Genomic DNA, 18,837 nt, shown 5'->3' with positions numbered 1-18,837 from the left:
GACGTGACCTACTCAGCGCAGTTGGATCTTCAGCAGCGTGGATTCGATGCTGTCGGCCTCTGCCATCTCGAGTACTTCGATGTTGGTGATGAAGTCGCTCCAATGAATGTTGAGGATGGAGTGGAGACAATGCTGGTGGAAGCGTTCTAGGAGCCGTAGGTGATGCCGGTAGAGGACCCATGATTCGGAGCCGAACAGAAGTGTGGGTATGACAACGGCTCTGTATACGCTAATCTTTATGAGGTTTTTCAGTTTGTTGTTTTTCCAGACTCTTTTGTGTAGTCTTCCAAAGACGCTATTTGCCTTGGCGAGTCTGCTGTCTATCTCGTTGTCGATCCTTGCATCCGATTAAATGGTGCAGCCGAGATAGGTAAACTGGTTGACCGTTTTGAGTTTTGTGTGCCCGATGGAGATGTGGGGGGGCTGGTAGTCATGGTGGGGAGCTGGCGGATGGAGGACCTCAGTTTTCTTCAGGCTGACTTCCAGGCCAAACATTTTGGCAGTTTCCGCAAAACAAGACGTCAAGCGCTGAAGAGCTGGCTCTGAATATGAACAAGATATATGTATCGTGTGTCTATGTGTGTGCACCGTGGTCTGGAGAAATGCTGTTTCATCTGGTTGTATACATACAGTCAGAAGATAATAAACTTGAACTAAAATTAAATAATATACTGAGGGGTCTTTACAATGTGAAGGTGAATTAGATAAATCTACTTGTGGAAAAATTTATGTTTTCCCAAAGAAGATAGAGACGACGATTTTTAGGGGCCTGTTTGTGTGCTGTAGTGTTCTGTGGTTCCGAACCTTTGGAACACTTGGTCAAAGGACATGGAAGCACGGTCTTTGAATGCAGTTAGGGAACTATAGTTTAATGGGAATGATCAGGTGCCGATCAAATCTTGTTGAAAGATGATGAAGGCTGAAAGGTCCGAGTATCTTGTTTACAACTTGCATATTTGATTGTACTTTTAAATGGATAATGTCTTAATAACATACATGGTGGGGAAGTAAATCATCTTTGATTATCATAATCATCAAAAGGAAAATATTACCCACATTATCCACTTAGAAATAAAATCTTCTTTACCCTGAACAAGCTGAATTCAACTGTGTCATATAATTATTTGAATATGATTAGATTTTAAATTAATCATATTTACTACTGTACTCCAAGGTAACTTAAAATATGACAGCAGATCAATACTAAGTGCATGATGAATATATTCCATTGCATTGATTTACTATTTCACTGCATCCACTATGTTCATAAAGAGGAGGCCTCACTCTACCATCCACCTGTTCCTCAGAGAATGTGTTGCATTCGCACACAAACAGAAATATTAGACTTTATAGATATTATGCATTTATAAGTAATGTAAAACATCAAGATTTAAGTAAATAATTTGTACTAACTGAAATTTTAAACAGAGTCAGGATATTTAATTTGGCAATGATCAAGTCTACTCTCAGAGTCCATTTTATTTGGTGACTTTCGTGACAGTGGACAGTTCTCAGGCAAATTCAAGATGGTTCTAATGAGGGAAATGCATTTAAAAGAACAAAGCCTTGAGTTGGATGGCTAATTGCGACAGAATTTCCATCATATTGCTGAAAGACAGAATGTGTCTTTTAATTGAATCGGACTAACCTTCCCTTGTCTGCTTTTAAGTTTGGCAATAAACCTCTTTAAAGATTCCAGACACAATCCTATCTTTGTACTCTGAGTATTTTAGTCTTACAAGGAACCCCATTATGATTTCACAGCAAGAACTAAAAAGAAAATGATCGCCTTGTTTGGAATGAAGATACAAAGCACTTTTCTGATTGCAGATACGAGGAAAATGTGAGCTGCAGATGTTCCCTGCTTAATGGACTGCTGTGAATCTTAACTTCTCCTCCTTGATTTCATTGAGTCAAAGAGATGTCTCTGCTATGTAACAGCTCTGGGCACAGGCCCTTGCTGTTTCAAGCCTATTTTCAGATAGCTGCCAGAAGATTGGCCACAACCACATCACAGAAGGTACAGCAGGCACAGATGGCATCAATGCATGAATGTGGTCGAGGCAGGTTTTCAGCCCTGACAGCTCATATGTCCAACCGTTCCAAATGACTGCAGTGACCCCCCCCACTTTTCCTGGGGAATGCCAAGGTTAAAACAAAACTAATAAACCCCATGTCCTGTCCAGGGTAGGAATAACAACCAGTGCTTTGTTGAGACTCATTCACAGTGCTAAACAAAGCATTCAGATCAGGAACATACCTGGACACATCCACGTATCAAGTTGACTTTATCAGACAATACAGTCCAGGTGTAACTTTATGGTGTCACAAAATATATTTTGTTTAAACACAGCAGGTGTTTACAGTATTCAAACTGCACGTCTCAGAAGAGTAATACCAGATTAATGTCACCAAATGAAACAAAGATAACAGACTGTGAGCTGGATCTTACAAAGGGGTACAAACTAAGAACAAAGAAAACCATGAAGCCCGATGAAGGGAAGAATAGGGTCTGTGGATCTAAGAGAGACAAATCACGTGACAAAATGAATGACATGGCCATGTGTTCAAATCAAAGCGGAAGAAAGACAAAATGAATGTTGGCAGAACAGAAACATAGCAGTTAGCGCAACGTTGTTACATCGCCAGTGAATGGAGTTCGATCTGGTGCCGTCTGTAAGGAGTTTGCTATGTTCTTCCCATGTCTGCGTGGGATTCCTCCAAGTGCTTCGGTTTCCCCCCACCCTTCACAACGTACAGGGTTGTAGGTCAGTTGGCTGTAATTGGGCAGCATGGGCCTGGTTACTGTGTTGTATGTCTAAAATGTAGAAGAAAAATCAGAAAGGGGCACCTTCTAAAAAAGGTATTGAGTCAAATTGAAAATTTTTGAGATTGAGACCAACATATATTTGTCAAGAATGTGGTGAAATACGTAATTAGTCACAAGGTACATATCAGTCATGATCAAATCCAATGGAGTTCAAAGCTCAAGTGGTTACATTGCCTTTTCACTCTGCCTTGAGGTCGAGTGGAGTGGCAGTGGCCAACTGAACGGTGAGGAACTATGCTCCTCGAGCATGTCGGGCTTCGTTCATGTGTGATCACTCATCTGACATGGCACCTGCAAACCCCTACCCTTCCCTACCAAACCTATGGAACATCCTAGCCTATTGTTTTCTTAGATTTTGGAAACAAAACATCAAATAAGTCTGATTTTACTTCAGCAGTTTGCTAATCAGACACAATCAAAACAATGTGCATAGTTAAGTTTTAAGTTTGCAAACAATAATTTTGATTGGATTTTTCTTTCTTAAAATATTGTGGCAAGTAAAATGATCACACAAAGGAGACAACTGGACGACAATGAATTTAAATTTAGCAATAATGAGATTGCTTAGCTTGATGAGAATGATTTTGTAAGTAAGCTATGTCAATATTAATTGGCAGACAAGAGGTTTTGACTCATTCAAAGAGTACTTGGCACTGAAATAAATCTTGGACGTTGATAATCTTTTCTATTCTACATTGGATTACTGACCAATAATGGATGTGAGAAATGATTTTGATAGCGTCTTTCATTGCAATTTGCAGAAGCAACCCCCAGGATAAATAAAATAGTGGATAATCTCGTGAGGCAGACAAATCAGAACTAAATTTCACATCGTGAGAGTTCATGGTAATGTTTGAGACATGGCACATTTTATAGGAGAAGATCGGTAAGTCAACATTTAGCATGCAATTGTTAGACTGATTGTTGAGGATCAAAACTTGAATGTACCTGCTCCTGCTGCTGGCACTGGTTTCTGCCGGTTTAATAGACTTGTATGTTGATTAGATGTAATGTTCCGTGCAGTACCAGCGCAGCCTGCGCTTACCAAAATCAAAAATTGCGGTGCAACAACTGGATATGGAAAGCGCCCTCCAACAGTTAGAGAAAAGCTAGATTGGTTCTTTGATGCGAGATATGGAAAGCGCCCTCCAACAGTTAGAGAAAAGCTAGATTGGTTCTTTGATGCGAAGGTTTGAGATCCTACTTTTGGAGGAAGAGAGTGAGTGGAATGCTCTGGGCAAGGAGGATGCACAAGCTGCTAATACCACAAGTGGGATTGAATCTCCAGGGATGTCACTAAAGAAAGAGCCCAAGTGATATTATCGGCTTCTTGTGCTACATTTGTCACGAACGGTCAACATAAAGATCCCAGCTCATAAATGGATTGCTCAAAACTCTATTGCTATGAGTGGTATCACACTCCTGCACCTGTCATGCACTTTATGGCCATAAACTCATTGAAACCACCATCCCTCAACCCACACTTCATCCCGTTCACACAATTGTGTCCTTCATAGAATATAGAACACTACAACGCAGTAGAGGCCCTTTAGTCCTCGATGTTGTGCCGACCTGTATATTCCTTTTAAAAATGTACTGAACCCTCCCTACCCTGTAACCCGCTATTTTTCTTCCCACGTGCCTGTCTTAGCATCTCAAATGGTCCCTAATGTTTCAGCCTCCACTACCGTCCCTGGCAAAGCATTGCAGGCACCCATAACTCTCTGTGTAAATAAACATACCCCGTGACATCTCCCCTAAGCTTCCCTCCTTTCACTTTGTACATATGTCCTCTGCTCTTTGCTATTCCTGCCCTGGGAAAAAGGCACTAGCTGTCCATCCTATCTATACCTCTCAGAATCTTGTAGTCTCCTCTCATCCTTCTTCACACCAAAAAGTCCCAGCTCTGCTAACCTTGCCTCACAAGACTTATTTTCCAATCCAGGCAACATCTTGATAAATTTCTTCTGTACCCTTTCCATAGCTTCCACATCTTCCCCATGATGAGGTGAATAGGTCAGCCCTCAAATGTATTCTTCAAATATGTGAGTACCTTTTATTTCAGTCATTTAAGGGCTGCAAGCATTACTTACACTCCCAGGACTTGCTGCCCTGTGGTGATACGACCACTAGCCAATTAGAGGGGGCGATCTCTGTACCTGCAGGAAGACCACCTAAGGGCTGACTCTGCCTGGCCGGCTGTCAATCAGCCAACCTGAATATAGACCTGAGCCGGCCCCTCCTGAGCCAGTCACACACAGGGAGCCACTGAAGCATGAACTGATGTTCAGCCTGTTGTACAGTCTTTTGAATTTTGTGCTTGCTCGCTGCTACCTCAGTGCACCACATGCCCTTTCCAAATTTCCCCTGCAGAAGATGATAGTGAGCTGTCTTCTTAATCTGCTGGCGATTGTATTCCCACAGATTTTTGGGTAGGAAGCTGTAGGAATAAGGCCCAACAACAATTGAGTAACAGCACATGATGAGGGTTTTCAGATTAGCATGAAGGAGAGCTTAACAATGGAGGTGCTGCCTTTGTGCTTCGTCTTGGTGGAAGTGGGGTGTTTGTAAGCTGCTGTAGAAGTTGCCTTGGCAAGTCACTGGGCAGCATTGTACTCAAGATTGTAAGATTGTACACAATGCAGCTGTGGTGGAAGGCTTGAATGTTTTGGACAACAGTCAGCTATAGGTTGCTTGATGTTTGATGTTCTGTTTCTTGAGGACTGTTGGAGAGGGGCTCATCCAGGCAAGAGTATCGGTCATCCTCCTGTCCTACGACTTGTCGAGAGTGGTAGGTGTCTCAAGTGTCAGGAGAGTGATTGATGCCTCCAGTCACTGATGCTTGCGTGGAATGGCAAACTATTGCATTTGAAACTCAGTCAGTTCCCTAGAGGCTCTGGCTCCTCGATTGAAAAGGACACACCAAATGTCCCCATCTCAACAAGAAAATCCACTATCAGTTTACTGGGTGAGCTGAGTCGGAGCCCTCATAATATTGTGGAAACATGAAAAGGAAACATTTTGTCCACTGTCCTGTGCAGGAATCCTGCCCCCCACTCTTTAGACAAGCACTGGAGATGCAGTTGCCTGCCAGTGTGCTTATACAGAGGAGTGAACTCAAGGCAGAGCAGCATGTGATGCAGTTTCTCACGGGGGTTGCAAGAATACAATGAACTGCCCTTTTTACATTCTCAACTTACAGTTTACTGCTGCCTCGGGGCTAAATTATACATGAGCATTTACAGTGACCTTCATGGAGAGAAGGTTCAATGGATCAAATGCTGAGATGGGCTATTTGAAGAAATTATTTTTATGGAACGCACTCAGAGTTTGCAGAACAGCTCTAAAGCTCCTGTCAATTGGATGATGATCATCCCTTCTGGGTGTGGCCGTCTAAACTTGTGTGATTCCAATGCCCCCAAGTTCCTATTCTACCTCCTCCACATGTAGCTCCTGAACCGGTTGAGAGGACTGATTAATCTTTCATGATATCCAGGCAATGAAGTTAATGACAAATCACTATAAACGTGGACACTTCCAGGATGAATTCTGCATGGCTCCTTCTAACTGGAAAGGCGTTGAAAAATCTCTTTGAGTATCCCAATGGTTGCACAGTTCTCATTGTTTGAGGGTCCCCTGATATCTGAGGATCTTCATGGGAGTTATGGGTCATGGCATCAGAAAGTTACCTTCCATCTAGCACATTGTGTCAGGTCAGTGATAGAACAGATGAACATCCTGTCAACTTCTTCTTGAGTTGTTGTACTTGACATGTAGACCAAAGGTAAACATTTATCAAGATGTTCAAGACAATCAGATGCTCATGTAAAACCAAATGCTCCTTCAATGAGTAAAACAATGCAGAGCAGAACTCGCAAAGTATTGATGGAGTATTGCTGAAGCCTTAACAAAGTATCACAGAAGAGAATCAAAAATGCAATGTGTGGGGGGCGTGGCAAGTTGGCGTAGAGTCTAGACGTGTAATCTTTTTTTTAACTCTTTGTTTTCAAGTTTAAACTTTTTAAATTTTAGTTTAAAGTATCAAGGAATTATTATGGCCACTAATGGTAAAAAGATTAAACCTCAAGAGCAGAAGAAGTTACATTTTCGAAGTGCTGAAGATTTGGGGCCTAGACGACTTGATACAGCTTCAGACTTAATCTTTTCGGTGTTTAAACCTCAAAGACTGCCTATGGGAGCTGAAAAAAAATGTCTATTACTCCCCAAGTGAAGGATGGCGCTGGAATTACCCGTTCTCTGGAAGAAGGTCTGTGTTCCCAAGAAGTGGACCCCGATTTGGAAAGCCTTTTGATTTCAATGGAGGGAGCACGCAGGAAGACAACTCCATTGTTAGAAATGCATCAGGAAGCACTTCAATCTGAAGAAATCGCTTTTCTTCGTGATTTCATGAAAAACAACGAGATGCAGGGGGAGACCAGCGGCGACCCCCTGAGGAAGTCGGAGTGCCGTTACTGGGAGTCCAGACCCGCAGTAAAACTTTTAAAATGCCTTCTGTTGAGCTGCAGCAGGAGCTGCAGTTACCTTGTTCTGCCACTACGTCAGAGAGAGCAGGGCTGAGCTTTTCTGACCTACAGTTATGCAACTAAATGATATTGTTCAAGCTGTTATAAAACCTTTGACATCTCAAATGAATGAATGAAATGGCTCAAATGAATGTTGGTGTGTTCAGAATTAAATATGGTTAAGACACATGTGAGTGCATCTTATGAAGAATTTTAAAAAATTCAGACTGCTTTTTTGGACTGTAAACAATAAGTGGCTTCTAACACATAAAAAGTGCTGAAGGTTGAAAAATCAGTCATAGAATTGGGAGAACGCGAGAAGGAGCTAGAGAGGAAAATAGACTACTTGGAGAATCAAAGTAGAAGGAATAATGTGAAAATTGTTGGTTTGCCAGAAGCTATAGAAGGACAAGATCTTCTTCATTTCTTTAAAGACTAGATCCTGCAAGTATTATGGCAAGATTTTTTTTCTGGGGGATTGGTACTGGAAAGAGTCCATAGAGCTCTAAAAAGAACACTCTCACGACTGAGACCGGTAATAATTTGATGTTTGAATTACTTGGACAGAGAAGCAATACTTCGACTAGCAGTGCAGAATGCGAGACAACGACAAACTCTGTCATTGATTCAGAATAGCAGAGTTTTCTTTTACCCTGATTTGAGTCAAGAGGTCATTCAACGTCGACGTTGATTTAATCTAGTTAAAGAAGTTTTGTGGCGTAAAGGTTATAAGTCTACTTTTCGCTACCCTGCAGTGTTGAAGGTGTTTTATGGAGACGATTAATTTCGGTTTTATGAAAATGATCGTGAAGCAATGATTTTTGCTGATTCATTGCCAGATATAAGAGGACAAAGACATAGTCCACCATTATCTCCTAAAGAAAAAATCTGGTTGTTCTGGAAACAGAAGAAATGGCAGAAATGGGAAAAACGGGAATGGAAAGAGTCCAACTTCTTCTGAAATGGGATCTTCGAGATTGGAATCTCTTGGATGAAAAGAAGAACTTTCTTTTTTTAACTTTTTTTTGTTATTATGATATTTTGATGTTATTGATTGTTTGGCTGGTGAGGGAGAGATTTGCTCTAAGTTCTTTACTAGTCATCAGCCACTGGTGGGTGACCCACACCCAATTTTTGCTTAGGGGATTACTACCTTTTGGTAGTTTTTTTTTGGGGGGGGGAATTTTCTTTTTTTTCTTTATTATTTTTTTAATTTTCATTTTAGTTAATTTTTAATTTGTGATTTTTTTTTCCTATTGGAGTGCCTTTAAATGTTGATTTGAGTTTTGATATAAAGATATTATTGGTATTTAGTAATAATAGTAGATATGTCAAAGTTGAGGTTTGCTACTTTTAATGTTCGAGTTTTAAACAGTCTGATTAAGCGTGAGTCTTGGCGTATATTAAGAAAATGAAAATTGATGTTGCTTTTTTACAAGAAACACATTTGAATGTGAAGGAAAGTATGAAATTAAAGAAGGACTGGTTTGGGCATGTATATTCTTCTTCATTTAATTCCAGGGCTAAAGGTGTAGCAATTTTGATACGTAAGAATTTATCTTTTGAATTACAATCAATGGAGGAAAAGGCAGGATGTATTTTTAAATGGAATTGTAAGATTTTTAGTGAATTTTGGACTTTACTTAATATTAATGCCCCAAATGCAGATGATGAAATATTTATTTCAGATGCATTTTTATGTTTGGGTCAGGCTAATGATAATATTTTAGTTGGTGGTGATTTTAATTGTGTTTTGGAATCTTTATTAGAAAAATCTCCGAAGAAATCCAAGATGGCAGTTCATGTTCAAGCGTTGATGAAAGATCTTAATTTAGTAGATATTTGGAGACGTCTTAATCCGACAGAGAAAGATTTCTCCTTTTATTCATGTAGTCATGAATTGTTTTCAAGCATTGACTTCTTTTTAGTATCGGCACATTTACAAGGGAAAAATGCAACGTGTCAAAATTGCTCTCAATCACCAAGTAAGGGCTGAATGCTGAGCCAGGCTGTTTGTATTCAAAATAAAACATTCATTTGTAGCGGCACTACGGTGGCACTACAACTCCCAGAAGGCATCGAACTGGTCATGTGACCCCAGTACACGATGACATCAGCGTATGTCGAATGCATGATTCTGGCTTTTAAAAGTTTGCACAAGTGATGAAGAGTAAATCCATTTGATTCACTCCAGAAATGCGTCGTATGGTTATTTTGCCATGTCCACTGTGATTCCAGTAGCCACAACTTGGTCCCCGGAAGATTGATGAATTTTTATCCACTGTTCAAATATCCAAACTTAACCAAGAAGATCAAGCAAATTTGGACCTTCCCTTTTCTTCAAAACAAATTGAAAAAGCACTGGGCTTAGTCAAATAAATCAACATTGGAGGATGGTTTCCTGCCAGAATTTTTGAAGGAATTTATGGATCTACTTATACCACTCATCATAGATGTAATTAACTTAGCATCTAAAACCAAAACTCTCCCTGAATCATTTCTACTGCCATAATTACTGTGATTCATAAAAGGAACTGGGATCCATTGATATGCTCCTCATTTTGACGCATTTTATTACTAAACTCAGATTACAAATTGATTTCTAAGGCCCTGGCTAACAGGTTTGGCCAATACTTGCCAAAATTAATAAATCCAGGCAAGAGCGGCTTGATTTTGATACGTCGGTCCGCCAACAACCTATGTAAGCTCTTCAATATTATCTACGATGCAAAAGTCTAACCTGAACCGAGTGTTGTTGTGGCCCTGATGCTGAGAAAGCCTTTGATAGGTTCGAATGGCTGTATTGGGCAATTGTTTATTAATTACATTAAAACTCTTTATTATAGACCCAAAGCTAGGGTTGCCACTCATGGACAAATCTCAGCAGCATTTCCTTTGAGCAGATTGAGCCAACAGGATTGCCCCTTGTCTCCAGGACGTTTTGTCTTGGTGATTGAGCCCTTGGCAGAGACAATCAGATAAGACCCAGAGATAAAGGGATTTATGGTGGGTCAAACAAACCACAAAATTAATCTTATGGCAGATGATGTAATCCTATATTTAACAGATCCGATCAATTCTGTTTGAAAACCACTGGTCTAGGGTGAGATGGGAGTCAGATCTAGACAGAACAATTGATGAACAACTCTGGTCGGATCTTTGTCAGGGAAATTTGATGGCTATTATCAATGCCAGGTATAGATTGGTCCATTATAATGATCTCCATCAACTGCACCTCACCCCACAGAAATTATACCAATATGAACCTGAATTATCAGAGATATGCTTTAGGTGTGGTGCAGAAGTTGGTTCTTTTTTTTAAATTCTACCTGGCTTTGCATGACGGTGAGGCCACTCTGGGTTGACCTCTGTCACACCCTAAGCAAGACCACAGGAATTACCTTCCCATTAGATCTAGAGTTTTGTCTTTTGGGGAACTTTACCTCAGTTGGTAGATCAAATTAAATCCACAGAAGTTGCCTTATGTGTGGCCAGGAAATGCATAGCAGTAACATGGAAATCTGACTCCCATCTACTTTGGAGATGAATAGCTGCATCCCACTTGAAAAGGTTGCATACAATCTCAGGAAGGGGTATAACACCTTAGAGCAAATAGGTACCTCATTGGTGCCAACGTAGGGTTACGATCACTACTGGCTAGCCAGTAGACCTCTGTAAAGATTTTAACACTGTGTTATCATCGTGTCTCCATATGCTTTATTGTATGCTCTGCCAATGGGATGATTTATTTTATTTTTCTCTATTTATTAGGACATATAGAGGGGAGGGGGTGGAGCCCTCTTGATGTATTAAATTCTGTATGATTGTTGATTGTTAAATATTTAAAAATGATAAATAAAATATTACAAAAGATGGCATCTGGTGATAAACCCACACTAAACATTTTTTTTTGCTTCATCCTCGACTTTTATCCTTGACTTCCAGATCGACAGACCACATTCAATTAGGATTGGTGACAACACATCCTCCACAATGATCCTCAACAAGGTGGTATACTCACTATACTCTCACGACTGCTCTCATTCCATCTACAAGTTTTCAGTTGACAATGCCGTTATTAGATGGATGTCAACAATGACAAGTCGGTGTACAGGAGAGAGAGGCTACTTGCTGATGCAACCTCTCCCTCAACAACAACAAAACAAAGTAGCTTGTCATTGACTTCCAGAAATGGGGTGGACCACTCACCCTGGTTTATATCAGTAGTGTAGGAGATGGAAGTGAGTGTTCAGATGTTAGAATCACCAACAATCTGTCCTGGACCAACCACTGTGGTCAAGAAGGTACCCTAGTGCTTCTATTTCCTTCAAAGCACCCCCTAAAAAAATCTTTCCCCCATTGCCTCCTATCAATTTTTCCAGGTGAACCATCAAAAGTACTCTCTCACAGCTTGGTACAGGACTGCTCTTCCCAACATTGCAAAAAGTTGCTGAGTTATGAACACAGCTCAGGGGCAAAACGTAAACTAACCTCCCCTCTAATAACTTCCCACTACCTCAGCAAAATAGCCAACTCATTCCATCCAAGCCACATTCTTTTCTTTAACTTCCACAACCATCCCTTCCCTCCCTTAGATCCTCCCTATGCTCCACCTCCTGGTCCCTGCCATCCTTCTCACCACCCCCCCCCCAACTCTCTACCCCATTGACACCCATTCCAATCTCTGCCTGGTCTTTACTATTCCCCTCAGCCTCCCCCCATTCCCACCTTCCGCCCTCAGACAGAATGCTCTGTCCTTCAGTAGAGGCCACATCTTCGTCCCTCTTCGACCACACCTCAATGAGTTCCGCACACACCATGATGCTGAGCTCTTCTTCTGTCAACTCCGTCTCCGTGCCCACTTCCACAACCGGGATTCTCCACCTGTCACAACAGACTCCTTCTCTCGCTTTAAACTTTCTTTCTCCTGGACACCTCATTTCGGCCTTTTGCCTGCTCTGGTCCTTTATATTCCCTGCTGCTACCAAGATCCACTCTCTCGTCTTCACTACTACTCCCGGCACCCATTCCAATCTCACTCTTTTGGAACGCCCTGCACTCAACTCTCCCCGCACTAATCCCAACCTCACCATCAAACCCACAGACGAGGGTGGCACTGACTTTGATCTGGCTTAAGCCAAATGACAACTCAGAGGCATCTCCTTTTACTTATCCTTCCAACAAGACGCCACCAAAACTCATCAGACTAGTATATCACGCACTCGCTCTACGTGTTTCACACCCTCGTCTTCCCCCTCCTGGTGGGCAAATGATTACATGAGTTTAAAAAAAGGGACATGGGAGTTAAACAAGAAAATATACAGAAGTTGAAGCCGAGTGCAACACTCAAGTGTGCTGAAGAATCTTGGCAGATCATGCAGTGTTCTTTGGAAGTAAGGGTTAACTGATGTTTTGGGCCTGAGCCCTTTGAAAAGAAAAGTGCACCCCCAGATTCAAGTCCAGTTTCCTCCCTGCAGTAATCAGACTATTGAATAGACGTCTCAGTGTTAAAATCGTTCTGGTTTAACTGAGCTATTTCTCTAGAACACTGTTCTCTGCAATTCTGTTTTATTTTGCCCTACCTGCTGTACTTATGGAGCGGTTGACTTGATTAGAGAGAATGCAAAACAGAAGTTTCTCATTTTATCTTGGTACAATTGACAATAAAGAACAAACATAAAGAATTGCACTTAACCCTTTGGACTCGGGCCATTTTTAACCTTTCATAATATATACTCCAGACTGGGTCCATGGGTAAACTACAATATGAACACTAGTACGAAACAGCTGTTTGTTGAGTAAAAAACCAGCCCCTGAAAACGGGGACACGCAAGGAATCTGAAGGATTTTAAAAAAATAGAAAGTTCTGTCTGCCTGGAGAAAGTTGCAGAGATAAATTCCAGAGGTTTGGGCATCACAGTTAGCATATCAATTAGAGCAACTCTATTAACAGTGCCAATGACTTGGGTTGGAATCTGGCACTATCAGTAAGGAGTTTGCACGTTCTCTCCCTGTCGACATAGGTTTCCTCCGGGTGCTTCAGTTTCCTCCCACCATTCAATGCAAGGGTTGTACATTAATTGGGTGGCAGGGGCTCATGGGCAACAAGGGACTGTAACCGTGCTGTATGTCTAAATTAAAAATGAATAAAATGGGATATACTCCTTAAGTAACTTAAACAGGAAGATACCTTTACAAATCAATGGTGTTAGGGAATTAATTAGCATTATGGGACAGTGAGGAATGATGAGTTGGACATAGTGCTGGACAAGAGGCAGGAAATGGACTGTTGGATAAGTTGGAGGGATGAGAATGAAAATCAAACAAATCTGGAAGGATAAAACTTAGTGACAGCATAAATCAAGCTAAAGATTATGGTAATGACGACAACAATTGGAGCCTATCACCGCCAAAATATTTGAATATTTTAGTGAGATTCCCATGATTTCAAATGGGAGTCCACCAATATTATTGAAAAGGCATTAAATGACCAGGCGTTTCCAACTTTTTCCCAATCACACTTGAGTCTGATATTTGAAATTAGAGATATTACATCTCACAGAGCAAAGCATCCAACTACTTACATAGCAACTTTCCAACAGTGACTGTAAGTTGTTGGGCAAAGTAATGATTCCTGTCGAATGAAAAGACTGACAATTCTTAAATCATTGATCGGGTAATGTGACAGTAAGCACTTTCTGTCATTTTAGAAAATACATTTCTTGCTTCATGTTTCTCCTCGCCCTTGAGTGTTGATGAATTATTTGTGTCATTTTTCATATTTTTAAAGCAGCAATAAATCAATTTTTCAATACATCATTACATTTTCCCTCCATTAAGGACATCTTTAAGAGGCGGTGTCTCAAGAGAGTAGCCTCTATCATCGAGGCCATGTTTTCTTCTCACTACTACCATCAGGAAGGAGGTACAGGAGCATGAGGACACTCTCACTGCTCCAAAACCAGCTTCTTTCCCTCTCCCATCAGATTTAAGAGCAGGCAACAAACCTATGGACACTACCTCACTTTTTATCTTTCTTTGCATGACATTTATATTTATAACTCTTGTATTTACATAATTGTAATTTTATAGTAATTCTGCGCATTTTTCTACGCTAAACTGCTGCCCCAGATCAACAAATTTCACAACACATGTTCATAACAATGAACTGGATTCTGATTCAGGAAGTGGCAATAGAACTGTACTGTGGATTGTGGAGGGTCATGAGATGTCTCCTTCTGGAACCTGGTGGGAATGTAAATTGTGGAAGGTCATGTGACCTCTCTGCCTGGAACCTAGTCGGAAGTTGCATCACCTGCCAGTCAAGGTTGGACCCTACACACCCATTAGTGCACATTCGACCACTGGCCCCTTTAAGTACCTAGTGATTACTTGGGCCAGACCCTCCAACTTACTGTACGATAAAGTCCATCAAGTTCAGTCTCTTTCTCTTTTTCTCTTTGGTCCTGATATGAACCCTGTTCCACTGCAGGTCATAAACTGTGGACAATGCTAGTAAGGTGTGCTCTACACAGGGATCGGGGCTGTTGTGCATTAGTGTTGTAGGTAGCATTGGAGCTATGCCCATGTTAGACAAGGAACGGCGGGTACCATATTGTAATCCTTGGTTGTTATAAGTCTGCACACAGTTGATAGTATTGCTAGTATTAAGTTTGGTGTGACTGATTATATTGTGTTGTGTGATTAAGAGTACGAGTGTGTTATCAATGTTGCGATCCCCTTATGTGTGTTTCAATAAAGATCCTGCTGTGTTCAGCCTGAGCTTCTTTGAACCCACCAAACTTTTTCCTTCCCACACAACAAAACCAAATCCAGTAAAATCAGTGGAAACATCTGTTTCAACCATTATTTGTTTTCTTTTGAGAGACAAACAGAAAAAAAGTTAAAAACAATCAAAATAACAAAATGATACACTCATGATGTACATTTTTCAGGCTTTTATTCAGTTACTTTGAAAGTGTTAGAATTTGAACCTGTGCAGTCGAAGTGGTGAAACAACTACATTTTGCTCCAATCATTAAAACAGCCGAGAAGATCTCACTGGGGTCTCCCTTTCTCTACTGGCAACATTTGCTGGGAGCATGGCTTAAGTAATTCTCACAGAAGTTTTGAGGAGCCCTACCATCCATCAGACAAGTTCTTTGACCTTCAGGAAGGAGGAACAGGAGCAGCAAAATCAGGACTGGGAGGCTGGGAAATAGCTTCTTCCCGCAGGCTGTGAGATTGATGAACGGTAGTCTGATATTTTGGGTTTCTCATGAATGTGTGTGTGTGTTTGGGGGTAGGGTGGAAATGTGTGTGTGTGTGTGTGTGTGTGTGTGTGTGTGTGTGTGTGTGTGTGTGTGTGTGTGGGTGCGTGGGTGTGTGTGGGCGAGGGGGTGGTTGTGGGGGGTGTGTGTGGGTGTGTGCGTGTGGGTGAGTGTGTGTGTGGATGGGTGGGGGTATGTGGGTATGTGTGTGTGTGTGTGTGTGTGTGTGTGTGTGTGTGTGTGTGTGTGTGTGCACTATTGTCTGGAGAAACACTGTTTTGCCTGGTTATATATGTACAATTAGAAGATAATAAACTTGAACATTAACTAATTCTTAAAATGCTGCAGTCTTAGAACATGGGTCTGTGGAATTTCCTTCAGCCTACAAAATGAGGTTTGGAATGTCTGTTGTTGTTTAACCATGAATGATCCACAATCTTTACGCATGGGGCAATGCACAGTTAAGTGCCAATATCCAAATCTGTAAAAAGTGGTTTGTCATTAGTTTTGCAAATCTGCTTCTTGCTCAGTGTGTAGCTGTTGAACATCATGATGTTGCAGGAAGTCCTTGGTGGTTTAAACCAATGCCACTTTAGGCATAGCAATTAGACCTGGAAATAGCCATGTAAGAATGTGATTTGTAAATTGCTGCCAATAAGGTTTCCACACACTAAACATTAATAATTCAAAGGACCATTTCATTCTCTCAGTGTTCAATTTTACAGAAACTTAAATGGACAATTTTATTTTTAAAAGGATTCCCACCACCAAGTTCAGGAACAGCTGTTACCCCTCCACCATCAAACTCCTCAATGACAAACTCATTTAAGGATTTATATTTTTACACCTTATTGAATTTTTTTACTCTCTGTATTGCACAATCAGTTTGTTTACATTTATTTATTTGTTTGCATGTGTATATTGAGTCCGTTTTTTTTTGCACTACGAAGAAGTGGTAATTCTGCCTGGCCCACAGGAAAATGGATCTCAGGGCTGTATGTGATGTCATGTATGTACTCTGACAATAAATTTGAAATCGGAATCTGAAATCTTTAATTTAACTAGATCTTTTCTGTTTTAGCCCTCTTCCAATCTAATCTAATCTGTTCTTTCATCTCTTTACTTCTTTATAGAGTCTATATAGATGGAAATAAATAGATATGGCTTTGAAGCATGTTTGATTAGGGCCAATGTTCCTGAATTCTCATCCCAACTCACCACAAACCTGGTGAAGATTGAAGACTCCTGGGCCTCAGCAGGGCAGCAGGGTCTCAGCAGAAACTCTACCTCAACTCAAGTATCACTGAAGTTTAATGCTTGAAACACCATGGCTCCCCTTGTTAGGGGTCAAGGATGGGAGCTGGGCCTCATCAACTCATGTCAGAATAATCTGAGAGCCATTGTGCCAGACTGGTAATATCTATGTTATAAATACACACTTTAAACTAGTCATTCTAATTCTTTAATCCCGTTCATCTATGCCAAACCTGGCGAGAAAAATATTGCCAGGATGCATTCCCACAAGATATCCTGGAGAATGCCACGATGATTGGGTTCCTCTGCTGAGTTCCACCCGGGATTCAGCATGGAGTGCAGAGTGACAAATGTTCTGGTATCTGTAACTTAGTTCGACTCATATTATAGAACAGAGTTCCAAGTGTTTGAAATGCACTTAGCTACGAGCAGCTGAATGGCGCTGACTCCCTTTGGAAATGTTAACGCCGTTACCTTGATAAAGGTAGTTCACAGATAACCCAATGTAACAGCAATATGGAAATAAATAAGAAACACTGGACAATAATGATAGAGGATTTCAAATACCCCAAGATTAAATAGCCTGAATGAATAGGAAAAGGGATAAGGAAAAGGAGTTTATGGATGTGTATGGAGCTCTTTTCTCACCCAGTAGGAGTCTGAGAAGGAAGGATTTTCAACTAGATCACAAACAGTCTAAGTAATGACAAGACCTATGAGTGAATAAAGTCAAAGGAAAAATTGAGGGCCATTAAAAAAGTACAGTGACAGCACAGGCTATGGATATATAAATATAAATAAAAGATTGGAAGGAAAGTTTGTAGAAGTTGAAGAGAGTGTACGAGATTAAGCAACATAAAACACAAGAGCAAAATTCCCTTTTGACACAAGCAAATAGAGCAGTGGTTTCTCAACCTTTTTCTTTCCACTCACATACCACTTCAAGTGATCCCTATGCCTTACGTGCTCTGTGATTAGTAAGGGATTGTGGGAGGAAAGAAAAAAATTTGAAAACCACTGTTTTAAAAGTTATGTGCACGGTTTCATAACTTCAAAGGAAATGGGCCAATGACAATTTTTCTCAAGCAAATTATTTCAGTAACAATTCGGTCTAAAGCAGTGATTCTCAACCTTCCCTTCCCACTCACATCCCACCTTAAGCAATCCCTTACTAATCGCAGAGCATCGATGGCATAGGGATTACTTAAAGTGGGATGTGAGTGGAAAGAAAAAGGTTGAGAACCCCTGAAATCGAGCCAAAGAAAGATAGACAGGGTCAATTTAGAGGTAATGATCAACAATACAATAGCAAACTGTGTTTCGGTATGTATCAGGGAACCAGATCAGATGTCTATTGTATTGGAAGGCAAAAAAAAAATCAAAATTATCTACTACATTTCAAATGAAAAGAGAAAATTGAACATTAGTCACAAAACACCAGGAATGGATGGAAGATGTCCACACATTTAAAAAGTATAGTTAAGAGATTGCAGAAACACTTTATTTATATTTAATAATTCATTTGTAAAAAGGTGCAGAAAAAAAATTGTGGCAGAGATCTGGTGTAATGCGAACATAATGCCTGAGCTTTTGACCAAAAATAGCTTTATATTGGCAGCAGGGGAAATATGGATTCACTACTAAAGGGTAAAATAGCAAATTTCTGATAAAACATCAATGAAATATTTGAACTAGAAACAGGAAATACTGGAACCACTCTGCAGATCAGGCAGCATGTGTGGAAAAGAGAGACAGAGTTAACATTGAAGGTCAAAGGTCCATTACAGCCAGAAGGAAAAGGAATAGGATCATTCATTTAAACTGTTTTCACTCTTTCTTTGTCCTGACAAAGTGTCTTCAACCTTAAATGTTAAGTTTAGGCACTTTTACACAGCAAATGAACAGCAGAAAATTTCTGCTCCAGTGGCAATGTAAAAATGTTGGGACAGATTTTTTTTTA

The sequence above is a fragment of the Narcine bancroftii genome, chromosome 3 (genome assembly GCF_036971445.1).
Source record: "Narcine bancroftii isolate sNarBan1 chromosome 3, sNarBan1.hap1, whole genome shotgun sequence".
NCBI classification, from domain to species: Eukaryota; Metazoa; Chordata; class Chondrichthyes; order Torpediniformes; family Narcinidae; genus Narcine; species Narcine bancroftii.
Note: the sequence above shows the minus strand (reverse complement) of the source record.